Raw genomic sequence first — 21240 nt, 5'->3', positions numbered from 1 at the left:
CTTTTGTCAGTGGTCAGTGGCCGCTACAATGACCCTCCAGGAGTTTGGGGGGCCCCCCTCACAGCAGGGTGCCCATGGAGGCATGTACGTATGTGGTGGGGGTCAGCGGCGAGGGGGCAGCGGGACCCGGTGGTCAGAGGGCACGTGGTTCGGTGGGGAGCCTGCTCCCGGGGGCTGTTGACTCTGGGGCCTGACCCTGGCCTGCTCCCCTCCTGTGGGAGGTCAAAGCAGAAGCTCAGAGGACCAGGCCTCCCCCGCTGTGAGCAGGGGGATGAGCCGCTATTCACAGAGGCTAACCAGGCTAACTGACCACCGGGGACCGGACGGGTCAGCCGTGCCAGTCTCCTGCTGCTGGCCACGGCTGACATCCAGAAAGGAACCACGCTCATTAGGGAAAGCCGTTCACCGCTGGAGATATGTGTGAAAAGTCCCAATTAGCTGGAATTAGGCGGCACAAAGCAGCGCCGCATCCATTGATCAAATCGATCAGATTCTGTGCGTCTGAGTCCAATTCATCATAGTCACAAAGCGTAATGGAGGGAGCTGTATGGAATGTATAAGCCATGCAGCAGTAACAACTGGAGGATGTATTATAGATGGTAAGCATGCACAGTAAAAACCTCGGTCTTATTTAACTCTGAGAGCGTACAAATGGAACCACATGGACCCATAAGGGTGCATTTGGTTACATATGTATATACTCTCAGAGATAAATGAACGCATTTGACTGTGTCTATGCCCAGGTAAAAGGGTATTAGAAATCAATTATCTTACATCAGCTGTTCTCAACCTTTTCAGGCCGCGACCCCCCCAATTAATCATATTTGATAGGGGTTGAGGCATTACATTTAGTTTGACTCAGTTCCACAGATACATATTGTGAAAATAGCAGATCTACATGCTGTAGTATCCAACAGTGCAAACACACACACACACACACACACACACACACAGCATGTAGATCGGCTATTTTCACAATATTTGCCTCTTTCTTAGATAATATTTGACAATTTGGCCAATGTTTGACAATTATTTATAGCTTGTTGATTACTTTTTATACAGTCAGTAATGTTGTTATTTATTATTTTTTGTTCCTTTAGAGGCATTAAAAATGTCTTAAATCCTTAGCTTTAATGTGCAGATACCCTGTACACGTATACTGTGTTGGTTTGTTTACTGTTGAGTGAGAAAATAATGTTGCATTAATATTAAGTATATCATCTGGGGACCCCCCTGGGTCTATGTAACCTCCACATGAATCTGCTCTACAGTGCTGGTTCAGAATCACGTTTTGAGGGTATCTGACAGGCAAGACAACAGCTCCATATACAAATAAGCTGGTAATTAGTTGAAAAGACAGCGTTTGCATAAGCTACTGAAAAAGTTATTTGATTTTGAAAACAGTGACACCACCACAACACTACTGGAAAATGTAGTTAAACTAGTATCACTACTTGTAGTGATGTAGTATCCACCCCCCACACACACACACACACACCCACACACCCCCCCCCCACACACACACACACACACACACACACACACGGAAAGGTAAGTATCTGCATAAGTTTATGCATGAGGAACACATTCACAAGCATACATAAATAAACTCATGTATATGAGAAACCCACATGTACAATACACAACAAATCTCAGACAAAGCAAGTAGGAAAACACACACACACACACACACACACACACACACACACACACACACACACACACACACACACACACACACACACACACACACACACACACACACACACACACACACACACACACACACACACACACACACACACACACACACACCCTGGGGACCTCCAGTGCAGTGGTATGTGTGGTCATGTCTATCTGATGAGATGAGATCTTGGTTTGATGGATGAGTTGAGGAGGTCTGCTGTTTCTACCTGTTTGTTGTTTCAGATAAAACCTCACAACTGGGGCAAGGGATGGAATCACTGATAACATATGCAAGTCATAGGGTGTGTGTGTGTGTGTGTGTGTGTGTGTGTGTGTGTGTGTGTGTGTGTGTGTGTGTGTGTGTGTGTGTGTGTGTGGTGTACGTGAATGTGAATGTGTGTGTGTGCGTGCGTGTACGTGCACACATACATAAATGTTTGTACAGCAGTCGTTCTCAAACTTTTTCACGATAACTCCCAAATTAATATATATTTGGCCGTGGCCCCATTTTTTTTCTTCTAAAATAGCAGATCTACAAGCTCACAACACGTTACATCGCGACACGCTGTGAGCTTGTAGATACATAGGCTATTTTCAAATAGGTTAAAGTGGTTAAACTGATTTTGATGGTATATTAACACATTTCCCTGGGGCTCCCCCCTGGAACCCTTCTCAAGAACGCCTGGGGGTCTCCGGACCCCACTTTGAGAACCAATGAGGTACAGGACAGTGAGTCCATGCAGCCATGCTGGGGTAAAGGGGTCAAACTGATAAGACGCAGGAACAGGTTGTGCCTTGTCGTCCCATAAGCCCACCACCTCAACCCCCGTCTATATAACTCTCATCCATCCTTCCATCCATCTACCCACCCCACCCATCCATCTCTCCCTGTTGACAGTGTGCAACTGGTCTCAGACATGGAGAGGAAGCCCCTGTCAAGATAGGGTGCTTATCAGGGCCGGGACGGCCCTGCCCTGCTCCCAGCCATCCATCAGCCGGCCAGCCACCTGGGTGACTGCTGACGACCTGGTTGTGACCTCGCCGTGACCTGATTGGATGGACACGTCAGGGGAGAGGACACGGGGGAGGGGAAGTGATAAGGTTTAGGTAATAGACGACTAAGCTAGGGATTTTTGTTTTATTTGCTAACGACATGGGATCAGGAAGTCTTTATTGCTTCCGGTTTACGTAATCCCCTCTTTTATCATGTTGTAAACATCCATGTAAAGTAGTGAATGAGAGCAAACAGTGAGTTGCGCACGCCCACGTGTGTGTGTGTGTGTGTGTGTGTGTGTGTGTGTGTGTGTGTGTGTGTGTGTGTGTGTGTGTGTGTGTGTGTGTGTGTGTGTGTGTGTGTGTGTGTGTGTGTGTGTGAGAGGTGTCCTTCCTCAGTCAGTCAAGTGAATGCACTCATACACAGTAAAAGTGTATTTAACATTTACAAATGTTCTGCATTTACATTCTATTTTATTTTGGGTTAGGGTTGGGTGTGGGTTTGAAAAATGTCCGTGACCCTGTTTTAGCTCATATTCTTCTGTTCAATAAAGCAAAGGGACCTAAAAAGAATGCTTAAAATTAAACAAAATAATAATGTAAAAGAAAGTGGACGAAGCTAGGGAGCTCCATCTATGCCCCAGGGTTCAGGGTATTTTCACTAGCCACACAGGACTGTATTTTCACAGCCCGTGGAGGTGTGGAAAGCGCCCGGACCTCCAGAGATGGACCCCTCTCCGGCTCCTCTCCTCTCTCTTCCTCTCCTCATCCTCTGTTTGTTTTGTTTGTATTAGACCCCCCAGAGGGCCGAATTATGGATCAGCTGGGGGACATTCATCTTCGGCTCGCCTCGGCCTCCCGCTCGCGCTAAAATAAGCGGCCAATTAAGTTGACGGCGACCGTGTGCGGCTGTCTCTATCCAAGTGTAGATTAATGGCCGGCCAACACTTTCCCTCCCCGGACCCATTCATCAGAACCAGTAACTGGGTCAGATGATGGTTAAACAGCCTCCCCAGAGGCCCGCGTATCAGCAGCACGGTGGGATCCAATTGGATTTAATTGCCCCCCACCCCCCTACCTTGTGCTCTTTCTCTCGCACTGGGATGTCACACGTTCTTTCTGTGTGTGTGCGTGCTTGTGTGCGTGTGTGTGTGTGTGTGTGTGTGTGTGTGTGTGTGTGTGTGTGTGTGTGTGTGTGTGTGTGTGTGAGATGACTTGGTTGGCAGTGTCCACTTCATTAGAGCCCTGAGGTACAGTTGCACTCACTCCCGTTAGACTTGCTGTGGTGTCAGCCAGAGGGGCTACAGTAGGAGGCTTTGTCAGCCAGAAGGGCTAGGTAGCGGTGGCTAGGTGGCGCTGTTGGTCAGTGGGGCTAGGTGGCAGACAGGCTTCAAATAATGAAAATGTTAATAATGTGTCAGGGGACGCTCGGTTGGTGCAGGGGTAACAGTTAGCAGTGGGTAAACTTCCTGCCCACCACAGTAGTGACTAGGGGTTCAAACCCTTTGCGGTTCCTCCGGCTTGGCCGGGCGTCCATACAAACGTGATTGGCCATGTTCACGGGAGGGAATCCGGGCGAGGAGGGAGATCTCTGTCACGGCACTAGTGACTCCTACCTGTGCAGTGGGGTGTGGAACGGGAGTCAGTGGCAGTGACAATGAACTAGAAAACAAGGTGAAACAGCAATTGGGATAATTGTGTGAAAAATAATAAAACAAGCTAGGTCGGTCTAATAACGGCATGCATCTCAGACTTCAAGTGGGCAGTCTATAATGTTATCTATGATGTGTAACTGCTTATTTGGGTAAGGTTTCGTTCAAATTAAATATTTCAAAGAATATACTCAATATTGACAAACAGACAAAACACAGACTCACAGACACTTGCCTCCTTCAGAGCCAAGCTGTAAACAAACTCAGACCCAGACTCAGATCCAACCAGAGCTTTTGCCCTGAAGAGCTCATTTGCACCAATATAGTGCTGCCATTTGCTTGTCTTGTCTAATCTAATCTAACATATACCGGTATCGGTATGTAATGTCCAGTTGCTCTTTATTGTAGTTCTTTATGTCCATCTGCGTTGTTGGTAGTCCCGTCTTAACCGTTACAAATTTATTTTGAGTGTCTCTGCACTTAACAATAAAGTGCAATAAACTGAGTTTGTCTGAGTTTGACACCTTGTTTCATTCTGTCTCAAAACTAAGTGGTCCACATCTTGGATCTCTGTTGATTGGGGATCCAATTGAACCACTTCTCTCATTTTCCTTAAAAGTCTTAAAATTAAAAACTGTACACAGGCTACTGTGACAATAGATAGGATATTGTGGGCTTAAATCAGGACAAAGACTCTTCATTGAGGTTATGCAGGTTGGATGAATCTATAAAATAACTTCCACTGCTGTACAAAACCATGACCATAAAAATAAACCCTTGGATAAGCCAAACCACAAGCGTCAAAACCCACATTTTCACACCTTGTGCAAGCAAACTCCTCAACTGCACCCCTCCCCCCCCCTCCCCTATGAGGTATAAGTCCACAAGCATTCACCACCAAAATGTAATTACCCGCTGCTTGTCAACACAGAATTTAATGTTTCACAGGGAAAATAAGTTTACCCTTCTGTCCTCTCCTTCTCCGTCTGTGGAATGTGGCTGATAAACGAAGCCTGTGTGACTTCTGTGAACCTCAGCATGCTCCCTGACTGCTTTATCTGCCCGGCCCGCGCTATTGATCTGTATTAGTTTTGCTGGGAAAATGTGATTAGTACGTGTAAGACAGCGCGAGACTCTTGATGAAATTAGCCTGGCGGGGAGAGAGGGGCAGACAGCTGTAATGGAATTAGCGTGTGTGGCTAAGTCTCCAGGGGAGGGCTAAAGACATTAGCAGCTGTGTGTTTGGAGTGAGTTTAAGGCCATGGCTGCGTGTGTTTATTAGCTTCCTAATTGAGTTCTGTGTCAACAAGACGAGGATGCTTGGAGTGTATGTCCCTGTGTGTGTGTGTGTGTGTGTGTGTGTGTGTGTGTGTGTGTGTGTGTGTGTGTGTGTGTGTGTGTGTGTGTGTGTGTGTGTGTGTGTGTGTCTTACCATACCTGATACAACTTCACTCAGTACTTCACTCATGCTCCACGCACGTGTTGCCACACCAAAAGGCATTAGTTTTGGTATGTAGGAATTTTGTTATTTCAAATAGAATACAACTACAGTAACAGGATGGTCCATCATCAGTGAGCTTACAGGGGCTTACAGGCTCATTGTTTCATTTTAAACGCTGGTCCCCTGAACCTGAGATCCTCAGGAAGAATCCTCCTGTCCTGGCGGTTTGAAAGACCCTGTTTGAGGACGTCAGGTTGACACTTCACCACTTTCAACCTGGCATCCCTATTTTGGGCATGTCATCATAGGCAAGAATTGTGAACAAATGCAATAAAATAAATGTTTTTGGCAAAAATATAAAAACAAACAGTGAAAATAGCTGATTGGATGTTTGCACTATTTGTCGTACGACGAAGTATAGAGGGCTAAACCCATTAAGACCGATTCTACAAATGCCTTCTAAACCACTAGTTCTTTTGGAGGTTTGGAGGACCCATGGTAAATGAAGGTCAAACTTTGTACTAAATTCACTAAGAACAATTGTGATGAAAACTGAGGTTTTGTTTTCAGAGATCAAAGGATGGTTTGGTAACTTGCTGGGTGAACAACACAGTATTTTCATTAGTTCTCCCGGATAACATTGAACAACTTCCAACCTGACGTTTTTATTTTGGGCAAATCATGATTATATCTGAAACATAAAAAAATTAAAAATGTCATTCTACAAGCTTAAAATAGGGCTTAAAGAGCTAGACCACTTTGGTAGAGGTTTGGGTTGTAGCGGTCTAGCCCTTTAAGTGGTTAAGAAACTAGTAGGACACGTCACCTGTCCATCCCATAGCAGTCGTTGTCCGTGGCTGGTTGCCCTCCATGGAGATGTGTCCAGAGAGAATGGAGGGTATGGTTGGCGGAGCACTGCGGCCAGTCTGACCCCAGTCTGCCCTGGCCTGCCTCTGCCCTTTCAGCGCCAGGCCTTTGAGGGGCAGCTGGACAAAGCTGGCTGGTCTCAGCACCTCTGAGCTGATTAAGAACCGGACCTGCCACACAGAGAGAGAGAGAGAGAGAGTAGCTCAACGCTCCTAGGACAACCCTGACCCCCCTCCTCGCCACGGCATGGTCACTAAGGGGGGTTGGGGGGGGGCGGGTGCGCTAGGGGCCAAGGTCAGTGGCCAGGCTGACCTCTGACCTTTTACTATGTTTGGACATGTCCTCAAACAATGTAGTGGTGGGGCCTAAGCCCCCAGATTAGAATATGGAAAGGGATGAAAGAGGGTAAGATGATTCTGTGTGTGTGAGTGTGAGCGTGGTGTTGGCATGGAGACCTGGTCAGAGGATGACCACTGGACTGCCGGACCACCGGACCTTCGCGTACGTATGTCGGTCCGTCTGTCCGTCTGTCCGTCCCCCCTTTCCTCCAATCAACCCCCTATCGTTTTTTTTTTCTTTCCCCCCCCATTCTCAAATCTCCATCCCTTGTCGCAGGTCTTTTTGTTGGGGGCCAGGAGGGAGGGTATTACAGCCTGGATGATCCCATATTACTGCCTTTCAGTCTGCCTCTCACTGCTCTTTCAGGTTGGGTTTAGTTTTGTCATCTTGGTCCGGTCTTATCCACCCTCCCAGTTGTCCCGACTTTGCTGAGCTGTTCCCTTTGATGTCCTCATACATTGACCACCAGAATGCAACAATACACATTTTGTCCTCAGGAGGAAAAATTGGCAGGGATCACAGCCTGACAACCTTTGTCAAACAAAGGGATTTAGTTCAAAGGTGGCGTACGATGAAACAGTTTAGAAGTAAAAGATGTTATGAGTTGTATGTGAGATGTTGATAAGTCGTTTCCGTCTTTACCTGAGTTGCGTGTCTTGCCTGTCTCTTGTATAAGATGTTATGAGTTGTATGTGAGTTGTTGGTTAGTCATTGCTTTCCGTCTTTAGCTCAGTTGTGTTTTGTTTGTCTTTTGGGTCTTTTTATTCCTTGTTTTAGTGTCTCTTAATGTTTATCCATACATTTTTCCTTTTTTGTGAAGCAGCTGTACAGTGTAAATAAGTTGAACTTTGGTAGAACATTGAGTTGTATATGATATAAGTCTAAAATATTGTCGATCATATTTATTCTCAGTGTTGCTTCTACAGTATGCTCTGACCACTGAGGAAATGGTAGTAGCCATTCAACTGACTATTATTGCTCGGCAAAACAGGTCTCAAAATCACACTTTTAGCACGTCAAAGCAATCAAAGCAGATTCTGCCAATACATGACCAATTAGGTTTTCTCTTCTCACCTACTGTATTTCAGCATTTGGTGTAAAAATAAGTACTACTACTCGCTTTTTAATACTGGTAGAAGCCGCTGTGCGGAGAGTGTGACTTTGAGACCAGTTTCAAGGTTTACACACATTTTGACCTATAGATTTCCATGACATTTCCAAGGATTTTTCAATTGTAAACGAAAAAACTATTTTTCATGACCAAACATTCCATGATTTGATCCGTGATGGAAATGTGGCAAGGGCAGGATTTAAGTGTGATATGTAAGTGCAGTATTTCAGATATGAGCTCAATTCTCTCTTATAGCACGCATCCACACTACCATGGACGGATTATGAACCGGTGTGAAAGCCCAAAGTATACCCCCAGCCAAATTATACAAAGGGTTAAAGTGGGCTAGCCTGTTTTATAATTTCCTCCTTTCCATGAAGAAGAAATCATAATTTATATATTTTGGGTTAGAACAGATATCTCTCCAGTTTATACCTCCTTGTGTTTTTCATAAATAAGGTGATTAATATACTGAATTTATACCTCTCTAGTCCAGACTAGAGCCAAGGGGCCCCTTGTGTTTGACATACATAAGGTACTGGAATGAATAATGTACAGGCTTTAGAGTTAGTCTAGTCCAGATCATAATACTGTGTGTAATCTGGAATAGAGAGGCATTACCTGCTATTCATCATCCATTTTTACGTCTGGAGACTCCCCTCCAGGACAGGCTTCAGACACGCCTCCTGTGGAGACTTGGCTCAGATCTGAACCCATTTGATTTGGCATTAGGAACCTGTTACGTTCGCATGCCCTTGCTGACGTTGAACTCAGGCAGGGTTCGAACCCACGACCATCCGCACGAAAGGCGTGTGCTATTTTATTCAACCAAGTTACCTTATTCATGAAAAACACAAGTGGTGTAATGATCTGGACTAGAGGGGTAGTATTTAATGTATTACTAAAATAATGGTAAGACTGCATATTAAACCAGCACTATGTTACTTTCCTCTTCTACCAACTTGGTTTCCTGCTTAGCCGGCCTGCTTGCTCGGGGATAAATTGAATCTTGACCATCAGGTCAAAATGTGTGTCAGATCCTGTGTCTATAGGTGAGACATGACCTCTGACACGATCTAAATGTCTCAATAGAAGAGCAGGGAGACAAAATACAACCATCCCAATTGTATAAGCTATGCAAGGGATAATTGACGGGTCACCGGTCATTATTGAGAAATAAATCCCGACAGGGTGATTAGGCACCGACGCATATTTACACGGCTACTTATTAAATCAATTAATAAATTGACCCAAAAGTAACAACAAAACGAAGTATTTCCTTGCGGTAATGAAAGTATTCCATAAGTGTTGCGCTGGGCAGACACGGTCGCCTCGGAAAACAAGTAAGTGTTGATCAAATAGAATCAATTTTCGGTTACTGCATCGTCTATTTCTCGCTTCAAATGTTTTCAAAAACATTCTTGAGAGCAACGTTTAGTTGTAAATGACATGTGTGTTTGTTTACATGCTGTCATGTTGGATACAGCATAAAATTCAAGCAGTGTGACAGGTGCTCTGAGTATTTGATTAGACAGCGGTCTGTTATAGAGCTCATCGGTCATTATTCAGAAATAACACTACTAACCCAAATTCCAAGACTTTTCCAGGCTTTCCATTAAACCCTGACTGTTTCACCATGCAGTGGGAGTGAATCACTTTCTGATTTCTTGCACAAAGAGCACAGAAGCAACAGATTAAGATGATGGACCATATGGACTATTATCATGCCTAGGCAGCTATGTAATTCAAGGTTCTACATCAGCACTTTCGCAAATCAATTTCAAATCAATTTCTTGATTTGACTTGATGTATCTGCTTTTCTTTCTTTCCTGCCTCCTGTCCATTCCTTCCCACCTTCCTTCCTACAGGAAAAAAATGTATTAAAAAAATCCTCGGTCCAGGGATGTCCTGTCCATACATGTTATTTATAAAGAGCACAGATCTACTTCATATTTCCAGGAGCGCATTCCAATGGGGGGAAAAGAATATCTCCTTTGCACGTCCATCTTCCTCATGCCAAAATAAGCCAATGAAAGTAAGAGAAGCATTCTAACCAGCAGCGAACATGCAGATGGGAAAAACAGCAGTGGAGCTCTATGAAAAGAGACCAAACTGTCTGTCTGAGATTGGTGGACTGTTAGTGTTATTTAGCCACTTGAACCCTGGCATGCCTTTTCTGGGTGGAACAGTGGCCAAAAATAGCAGATATACTGTACATGCTCAAAAAGCATCGCAGCATCTAGAGTTCGGGCCGCTATGCGTCGCACCACCGATTGATTGAATACTTTAACAGTTTGCAAATAGTACAGTGGTACGATCATACAATGAAAAAATTCTGACCAAAAATGATGCTAAAAGGATAACACAAAAAGCCCTAAGAGATTGTTTCCATGGTGGTCCTTTCCTATTACAGGTGAAAAGTGATAAAATAAGCCTTAAGTAGACAAACTAAACTATCTGATGATACAGTGCCTAATAAAGTTAGCCTATGCTAGCCATGCTACCAGACAATATTAACCCATTAAAACCGGGAAAGCAAGTGTGTGTCACGATTCTTCAAAAATAGCAGATACACAAGCTCATAGCGTGTCAAATCGTGACGCGCTGTGAGCTTGTAGATCTGCTATTTTAGAAAAATCTTGATTTTTTTTTTTGCAAATCTTATTTTTAAAGCGAACATGTTAGACTCAAATCTTTGCTTCTGGAATTTTGGGGGTCCTTGACATGAAAACCGGATGTGTCCATGCGGGTTATGGCTCGTCTCCTAGAAACACGTGGGCGTTTGGATGAAAGCGTCAATGGAACTAAAAGACAGTCACACTAAAACCGAAGTTTAGAAGCTGTCAGGAAACCCCAGCTACTGAGGCTCTCCGTCTGCTCGCTGCTGCAGCTGCCCTGACCTGTCCAATTTACACTGTATTAACCTGTGGCCCTGCCTGAACTTTGACCCCCCCCCGCTGCCAGCTGTGGACGTGTGTGTGTATGTGTGTGCATGTACTGTTTAAGGCCAGTGGTCCATACTGTTGAGTTGAGCATGCTGATGGCCAGAGGCTGTGTGTGTTTATTTGAGTGTGTGTTGGGGGGCTTCAGGTCTCGCTCTGACGCCCCTGTATGTGCTCATTCAGCACAGAGGTCGTGTGTCAGGGGTCACGGGGTCTATGGAGGGGTGTTTGGGGTGGGGGGGATGGGGGGGACGGGGGGTGCTGCTGCGAGGGGAGGCAGGGTGTTGCAAGGATTCAAGGTGGACACACACACATACACACACAGCCCCAAGCAGGTAGAGTGTCTTAATTGGTCCTTAGAGACCTCAGGAGAATTTTGTGCCCGTGGGTGTGTGAACCCATGTGGTAGTGTGTGTGTGTGTGTGTGTGTGTGTGTGTGTGTGTGTGTGTGTGTGTGTGTGTGAAGATAAGGTGGCTGTATCTTGATGGATGTGTAGCAGACACTGCTACATGCAGTGTGTGTGTGTGTGTGTGTGTGTGTGTGTGTGTGTGTGTGTGTGTGTGTGTGTGTGTGTGTGTGTGTGTGTGTGTGTGTGTGTGTGTGTGTGTGTGTGTGTGTGTATGCGTGTGTGTGTGTGTGTGTGTGTTTGCAGGCAGGAGTGCGTTCTCCAGTCAAAAGGTCAACAATACACAGGGGACATGAGGCCTGTAGGTAAACTCACAGCGCTCTGTCTTTGTCTGCAGGTCTGTGAGAGAGCAGTGACGGTCAGAGAGGTGAAGCCCAGACACTCCGGTGCTGCTGCAGGAAAACAGTGCGTCTGAGAGAGAGAGAGAGAGAGAAGAGGAAGACAAAGAATTACAAGTCTTGGAAAAACATCGTGGTACTAGATAGATGCATCAATAGATGCAGGACGAACGCACAATGGTGAATCTCTACAATGGCTGCCTCTGTATGCAGAAACATTTAGTTACCCCAGCATGGAGTAACGTAGAAGGAATGCAACCTCGTAGGAGATGCTGAGATCACCCATCATTAAAGGAAGGGGTTTCAGCTTTACAGTATCTCCACGGTCCTCATTAATGCTCACTATAGGACGGCACCATTACCTGTCTCCTTGCTCTGTGTCTTAGAGGCGGGCTGTGGATAGCTTGAAAATGTACCTGCCAATGATGTGATCTGCAGAGAAATTGACTAATATTTTAACTTGATAAAGTTTCAGAAAATGAAAGGCTGTAATTTCCATTTACTTGGAAATAATAAAGACACAGGAAGATGAAGAAGATAACAAAAACACATACCTAACCCAATAGAGCGCTGACCTCCACCCAGGTGTTGAGGTGCTTCTGGCCCCGACGTCCCATTTAGGCCAATAGAACTTGATGATGCATTTATGTGACAGGCAACTCCAAACACAAGTTAATCACATCTTCCTTGGTCCAGGAGGACCAACCTGTCCACCATGTTTGATTTGTGCACTTCCACCGTTCAAGACAGATATATCCATCTCCCTTAAACCATGCACGTCAACAAAAGATAGCATCTTTCATTTTGCGTGAGAATGTGTGTGTGTGTGTGTGTGTGTGTGTGTGTGTGTGTGTGTGTGTGTGTGAATACGACTGAAGAAAGAGTGAACAGGCATGTATCACATGCATGCGCAAGGATCCTTAAATCGTTTTGTAATGAAAGCTATTGGACTGCATTGTTTTGGTGTCTCTTTGAGAAGAAAGCCTAAACCTGTGTATTTAAGATCTTTAAATCTTGTAGCTAGAGCTCTTGGACTGTGTGTGTGTGTGTGTGTGTGTACGTGTGTGTGTGTGTGTGTGTGTGTGTGTGTGTGTGTGTGTGTGTGTGTGTGTGTGTGTGTGTGTGTGTAGGCTACTGGCAAGAGAGTATGGCATTGTTTGCACAGGCACAGACAGTCCAGTGCCCTGTGACCACATTATCCACCTATTAAAGTCCTGCCACTGTTTACCTTCCTCCTCTTAAAGGGAAGGGCCATGTCTGTGAGATAAAGGGCCAGCGAGTGGCTGTTTGCCTTGTGGCTGGAGAGCCCAGCAGTGGAGGACGCTGGCTATACAGTCGTTGTGTATTGTCACGGCAAACATTCCTGAGCACCCCGGATCACAGCCATGAGGAACACACACACACACACACACACACACACACACACACACACACACACACACACACACACACACACACACACACACACACACACACACAATCAACATTTTAGGGTGGCATTATTTTATGAATGTCATTTTGTACTTTATTTTGGGGCATTTTTTTTAAAGCCGAAAATAGCACATCTGCGTTGTGAGCTTGTAGATCAGCTATTTTCAGTATACGACAGTGGCACACAAGTAAAAATAAAAACTAAATGCCTAATCCTTACCTTAACCTCAACCGGAATCTTCTAATTGTAAGCCAGACAAAAGAAAAATGTTTTTTAACAATAAAACAACCATTTCTCTACCGATGACCAGGACAATGGTCTCAAAGCATTTCTCAAATTCTACTATACAAGTATAGCAATTACAAGTAAACACACACACATGCAAAATGAGAAGAGACACCCAGGGTGGACAACAGAGATGGACACACAGCTGTTGCAGGGATGGGACTCTCTTGCAGACACATGCATAATGCAGACTGAAGATGCATATCAATTGTGGTGACGTTTGACACACACACACACACACACACACACACACACACACACACACACACACACACACAATGCAAATTCAAGGCACACTACCACACACATATACTCACACAGATGCAATGCAAATTCAAAATACACAGTATGTAATGACTATATGCACGACAACACGCATTCGCATATAAAATGCACACCCACACTTAAGCCTACTTACACAAACACAAACACACACACACACACACACAGAGGACGACTTGCCCTGGCCTGTCAAAGGTCAGCTAACAGTTCTGGACAATGGCGACAAAGCTGCTGTGTGGTAACTAACTGTCAGAGGTGCTGTGGGCAGTGTGTAACAGCCCTGCTCTGGACACTAACTGACTGAGACAATATTTGAGGAGGGTCGTCTGCCCTGGCCTGTCCAGAGAGGGGGCGTGTGGAGGCCACGGAAGGTTAGGAGGGCAAGCCCAGGCTTATTCAGCTCTGCTCATGGCTGACCGGCAGGTGAGCAAACAGGCTGGGGTGGAGGGGGGTGAATGGAAGGATGAAGGGAGGGAAAAAATATGGAGGGAAGGGCGTTGCGTCGAGTTTGGTTAATTTCAGTTCAGTTCAGCATCAGATAAGTTAAAGTTGAATATTGAATTGAATATTTTATTAGGCAAAAAATGTAAAACAGCACAGTTACATTTAAAATACTTTGTCTAACAGGTCCGTTCATAAAAGTCCTTGCGGACTTGTTTCCAATGAGGGCCTTGGTATTCAATTCATAGACATATAGTGGCACCACAGTTCGAATATCATTACAAAAAAAACAGCAGAAATATTTTTATAATAACACAATGTACAACAAGAAGAAAAAAAAAAAAGGGGGGGAAGTAACTTTATTCAATAGAGAAACTACTGTGCAGTTATTGTAACCCTTTTCATTTTAAGTTCACCCAGTTTGATATGCATTAAGCCACAGACCCCCAGTTCCCCCATCTAATCTACTCCAAACCTACACTGTAAAATCCTCAGTGTTAATTTAACACTGAGCGTGTACAAATGGAACCAAATGGACCCGTAAGGGTCCATTTGGTTCCATTTGTACAGTCTCAGAGTTACAGACCATCACTTGGTTCCTAACTATCAATCATGAAGCTGGGGACCCCTTGGAACCCCCTCAAGGACCCCCGGGGGTCCCTGGATGCCATGTTGAGAACCAGCGCAGATAGAGCAGCAAAACGTAACACACGTGTTGAAGAGAGGAAGGATGAAGAGAAGTTGAGTTATAGGCTACTGAAGGGAAAACGCTTCCCCAGAGGAACATGTTTATGAAGTTCCTTCGACAGTATTCTCTCTCTCTCTCTCTCCCTCTCTGTCCTGTGTGTGTTTCTACAAAAACGTCGCTGTCGGGTGGAAACCTTATATGTCCAAAACCGTTAACTTTTCAGGAAATGGAAAAAAAAAACCTGTGTTCCAATAGATCCAATGTAGTTATTATTTAGTCACAAACTCGTGTTAATACTTTTCATTGGTTAAATATGTATAAAACCACACACAGACTAAATCGCTTTCAAAACGTTAAAAATTGTCTATTTACTATCTCGCGACACGCTGTGAGCTTGTAGATTGGCTATTTTCACTACTTTTGCGTGTCACTATCATACGATGAAGTAGGGCATTTATTTACGAAAAGAAAACATATATATTAAAGGTTGAAATATGGAGATACACAAGATTGACCACACGCCTCCTCTGGCACTCATGTGAGTTCTACAGTTTGGTACTTATTGTCTCTCACCGACACTCTATAAACTAATCCTGATTCAAGTCAAGATATCCACCTTCTTGAACGCTCCTAATCTCATTTACAGGTCTTATTCAGACAAAGGTCATGTGAAAATACCTGATTGTCACTCATTCACTTATGTGAGATAATTGTACAATGGAGCAACAAAAAAAAGATGGAGCAGTAAATTCCTGATGTCATTTAACGTGTTACTTAGCAATTAGTTTGCTGGGCACCATTGTAAATGAGGGTCTTCCCTTCCGCTGTGTTTGTGAGGATTGAAATAAAGGTCTGAATGAATATGGTACCGGCTGAATTCATCCTAGTCTGGGAAAAAAAGCACACCATTCAATCCGTGTAAGCCTGTTTTGCCGTTCTCCTCCCAGAACACATGTAAAACAGGCCCCGACGTGGAAATGCAAAGCCAATTATGAGCATCGCCTCAATCTAAATCAGCTCAGTGCTTCCCCGGGGGAGACAAAACCCCGCCGATGTGATCACTTTACCAGGCGAGCTGTCATTGCTACTCTGCCTCAACACATGCGAGAGCTGCTACGCTACGGAGGGCCAGCCCGTCAACCCTCCAGCGAGCACAGAGCCTGGGTATTCATAACCCGGGCCAGATCTGTGTTTGCTTTCGGTTTTAGCGCCTGCTAAGATACCATTGATAGCCAGTCAAGTAATGTCACCAGACCCTTTTTGGTCTGACCACACTAAGGCACTTAGATGGTGAAAGCGCACCCTCAGCGCCCCCCATCCGGCGACAAGTGCCGGCCCCCCGTCGCAGCAGCGCTACACAGTAAAGCAGATCAGCCTGAGTGACGTTAACCAGTGTAGACAGATACACTTTCAGCCTGGCAACGCAACCAGGATCTGGCAACCCCATCTCCTGCCCCACAGCCTCATCCTATGCTAGAGTTGCTGTTTGCCTAAAGGATGAGGCAGTCCTCACCTGCTGGCCTCGTGGGTTGCCATGAATGCACGCATAATCCCTCTAAGACCATTGCAAACCCCGCGGCTGCAGCCTCGCACTGAAAAGGCTCTGCGGTGCCTCGCCTCCTCTCACTCAGTCAGAATCCCTCGTTCGCTTAAGAAACAGTTTGTGTGGCGATCTGTTTTTCCATGACAACCCTCCTTATCTCTATTCTAATGAAAGCCCCCCCCCCTCCCTCCCCTTTCCCCACATCACCCTCTTTCAATTCTCTGCCCACTGTTTGACTGTTTCACTCACTGCTGTAGATTGCTGTTTACCCACCGCCTTGCTGTTTAATTGAATTCCTCACCCGGTAACTGTTGGCATTCTGGGGGGAACAGAGAAAGAGACGGGCCCCTGTTTTGTGCGCCGGGCGACCTCGGTGCGTGAGCGGACAATGTGTGTCTTGAGGGGATTAGTAGAAAAATATAGATTGAGCATCGGGAAACTATTAAACGGGGTCGTTTCCCTCCACAATGCCCCCGATTCATTTATGACGCGGTCCCATGGCGTGAGGCGCTGAGCTCATTTTATGGATTCTTTAAAGGGGAACGTTGGAATGAATGGTGAGAAAATGTAGTAGTGCTTTGCCCCACAGCCCCCGTGGTAATACAAGTTGAGTCACACATGCACTTAGACACACACACACACACACACACACACACACACACACACACCAAGAGAGAGGAAAGGACCACCACAGGTTTCATGGTAAGACCCCCAGCCCCCAGTTCCTAGCATTTAAGCGGTGAGTACCACCATAATTTATAGCTCCCACTAAGAACAGGATTCCCTGTGTGTGTGTGTGTGTGTGTGTGTGTGTGTGTGTGTGTGTGTGTGTGTGTGTGTGTGTGTGTGTGTGTGTGTGTGTGTGTGTGTGTGTGTGTGAGAGAGAGAGATCGGGGTAGGGTGGGGGTGTCGGTGTTAGGGAAGGTTGCTGACCTCCGTGACTTGTCCGAAATCCCCACGGGCCTAATTCAGCGTTGGAATGGACCCCACAGCGCAATGGGAAGATGCCTCCGACATAATGAGCACAATGGCCAATTGTGACATCCATTCTGTGGCGGGGCAGAAAGCAGTGGGCCCCGGGGGACAGTAGAGGGTTTTGTTGGTTGGGAAACGGAGAAGGAAGAGGGCCTGTTGCTTCAACAAGGCTCTGATAACATTTAACAGCGCTGACTTTAACAGCGGCAGCGGATGGACGCCCCGGGCTCCACTAGTTTGATTTACAGCTCCAGCGTATTTATCTGCTTTTGTTGACTAGAGTGGCTGTAGGGTGGAGATGATTTCTGAGTTTGTGTAAGACGGTGCTTCTCAAGCGTTTTCGTGCCAAGAATTTGTTTTGACGGCGGAAAAGTTTTGTGCCAGGGACCCCCAGAAGAGAAGATGTATGTAAAAAAAAGAAGAAAAAAAAAGGTTATTCACAATTTTCCAAACAATTGCGATATTTTCCAAAATGTTTCAAAAATAGCAGATGTACAAGCTTGCGGCGTGGCACAAAGTGACGCGCTGTGAGCTTGTAGAAGAGGGAAAAGCAGCAAATACCAACACCGTGTTCTCAAATATATATTTTAAAAGATCTTATGAGATTAAAAAAAAAAGTCTTTTCACATTTCCATTTTCTGCTCAGCAACCAGCTAGCTAGGCTTCAACTAATTTGTTTTCCAGTAGGATGTATTTAAGCGACTGCACAGGGGATACGGAAGTGGGGAAATGACAGGATATCTGCCTTTTTTACTACTCACTTTCAGAGAGACGGGTAGGGGAGGAGGAAGCAGTTGTCTTGAGAGACTCTGATAGTCCTTTATTAATCCCGGGGGAAATTGAGTCGTCATAGCAGCATGGCAGTAAGGAAGAAACAAAGAAAAGGGTAAGGGTACAGAACAAGTAAAGCCACTAGTAACAAATAGGATAACAATATCATATAAAAGGACAGTATAAAGATGACTTAACATCCAACCTGGCCTTCTGCACCTGGACTGGTCAGGTGTGCATAGTGTACAGGCCACCTTGTGTTAAAGGCTTGCACAGGAAAACGACAAACATTTTTCCTATACCCTCAGCAAGCCAGGCATCATCACTTGACAGCATATGAGAAACTAACATTATCAAATGTTTATTTAGACTTACAGTACAGTCAACATTCATTCATTTATAGAAGATTGTTGAGAAGCAATCCAAAGAGCAGTGACCAGATTAGCTGGTTCCATATCATGGGATGCTTTCTTGCAATCTCGCATTCCCTCTGCCCTTAAAGATGAATGGAATCTATTTTGATTGAATATATATTTTAAGGGCAAATTCCATTCTATGTGGCCTCTCGGTACTCCAGACTGAGCTTCAACCATCATGGGCTGGTCTTAGACCTGTTAGAACGAACCAGTCATTTTCAACAGACTCTTCAAAGAACGTCCCACAGCAGAACCTAAGGACCTGTACGTTTACAACAGTTGTTGTTCTGATACCATCCAGTCCCTTTGACCAGCCTCCCATCAGTTGATAGGCAGTGTTGATTGTGGTTCCCAGTATCTCTATGTCTCAGTCTCTCTCTCTCTCTCTCTCTCTCTCACAACCTCCATCAACCTCTCCATCACAGAGTGGACAGAAGGCGCCAAAACAAAAGGCAGCCATCCCAACAAGCCGTCAAACAAACGCTAACACACCACAACTGCCAAGAAACACGCCCAACCCCACAATTTATTTCCCTTTTTTCCCCCCAACTTATTCAACATTTCCATCATATAGCCACCCCTCGAACACCCCCTTCTCCCCCGCTTTCTTCCGCCGAAAAAATAAAAGACCCAGAAAGGGAGTTGTGTGTGTGATGGGGCGGGAGATTAAAATAAAAATAAAAGCAACAAGAACGAGTCTTTTCTCTTTCTTTTTTATCTTGGGGGGTAAAAAGAGTAGAAATGAAGCTTTGTGCGCGTCTGCTGCCGTAGCACATTTGACAGGTCTTTACCAGCGGCCCGGCTGCCTTTGTGTCACCAACATAATGGGCTTTTTGAAGGAAAACACAAACTGAGCCACTGTGCCGTTGTGGCGCTAGCTATTAGTCAACGTGACGGCCTTTGGAGATGCTAATGGATGTATAGTGTGTCCGCGGTTCCCTCCCTCCCTGCAGAAGGTGGTTATCTGATGGCACAAAGACTTTCTGGTGGAGGTTGACTTTTGCTCCATTCTTTTAACAGCATCTCTCTACAAAGTCATTAGTGCTTTTTTCACGCGTTTTTTTTTGTTTTTGTTACTTTCCTGCTGCTTTTCGTTTAACCACTATTGAAGAAATTGTATCCATCTATAAGCTCACAGCATCTATATTATATATCGTCGCTGTCGGGTAGAAACCTCATAACTTTTTATGTTTTGTCGTAAATCACTGTTCTACTTCATCATACAAGAGTGTCACAAAGTAGTGAAAAAAGCACATCTACAATATCACAGTGCCTTGCAAAGAGCTTGTAGATCAGCTATTTTCACTAGTTAAATACAATTTTTTTAAACAATAATAAAAAAGTAATGGTTTTGGACATACAAGGTTTCCAAATATATATATATATATATATATATATATATATATATATATATATATACACACGCATACACACAAAACATTGAAAAAACAGAAAAAGGAAAAAGAAAAAACAGTAGTGGGGGATAATGGCAGGCCTGAAAGCACCCAGTTAACGTCAGGTGCTGCATTTGTGTGTGTGAGGCCTCAGGTGACAGCCTGCACCCCGCCACCCCCACCCTCCGCTCCACACAGTGGCCCCCCCGGCAGCATTGAGATGCGGTAACAACCAGGCCTCTTGTGAAAGAAGAGAGGATGGCCAGGAGTAGAGGACCTCTAGACCCTGTCTTATTAATCAACCGGGCCGCCGGCTGCGTGCCTGCCTGCCAGCCTCTCTCTCCCCAGCCGCCCCTACACTGCCCCAGGGCATGGGGAGTCCTCAGCCAGCCAGGTTGGGGTGGAAGAGTCCGTAGAGAGCTCAAGCACACACACACACACACACACAGAGGACGTTTGGCCAATACCTGAAGCAGAGCCCTTCACAGCAGTACACAGGTCATGGCACTCTGTAGCATCTAGCTGTAGGATACTACAAACACAGGAGGATCGAGAGGTTTACAGCTGATGCACTCAACAAGGTTTTATTATTTTACTCATAGGTACTCTGCAAACGTTCAAGGTTGAAGTTAAAAGTGACGGTATCAAAGAGGAATTTTCGGTTTGTACCATAAACCGACGTGTTATTTTGGACAAAAAATAAATAAAGTCAATCCCAGTCAGTCTACAAATATAACCATGAACTGCGTTGCGTATGCCAATGGTTCTCAAAGTGGGGTCGGGGGACCCCTAGGGGTCCTTGGGGGGCTTCCAGGGGGTCCCCGGCAAAATTTGTTATTACAGCATCACAATCACTTTTAACAACTTTATCCATATTTGATACGTTGGCTATTAAAAAATAGATTTACAAGCTCGCAGCGCGTCACTTTGTGCCACGCTGCGAGCTTGTACATCTGCTATTTTTGAACATTTTTAAACATCTTTATGTTATGTAAATCTGTAAAACACAAATCCTCTCTTCTGGGGGTCCCTGGCACAAAACAATGTCAGATGGGGGTCCGCAGCCATATACTGTATATCAATTTGGGGTCCATGAAAAAGTTTGAGAACTACTGGCTTATGCTGTTAGGGGAAATGGGGAAAGTTTGACTGGCCAAGCATCTTGCACTTACCTGGAAATTATCCCCTGCATTTAATTACTGCCCATTAGGAACAGTGGGAACAGCTATTGAACATT

This window comes from Gymnoscopelus braueri (assembly GCF_963280865.1).
Source record: "Gymnoscopelus braueri genome assembly, chromosome: 6".
NCBI classification, from domain to species: domain Eukaryota; kingdom Metazoa; phylum Chordata; class Actinopteri; order Myctophiformes; family Myctophidae; genus Gymnoscopelus; species Gymnoscopelus braueri.
The sequence above is the reverse complement of the archived record's forward strand: the minus strand, read 5'-3'. Positions refer to the sequence as shown.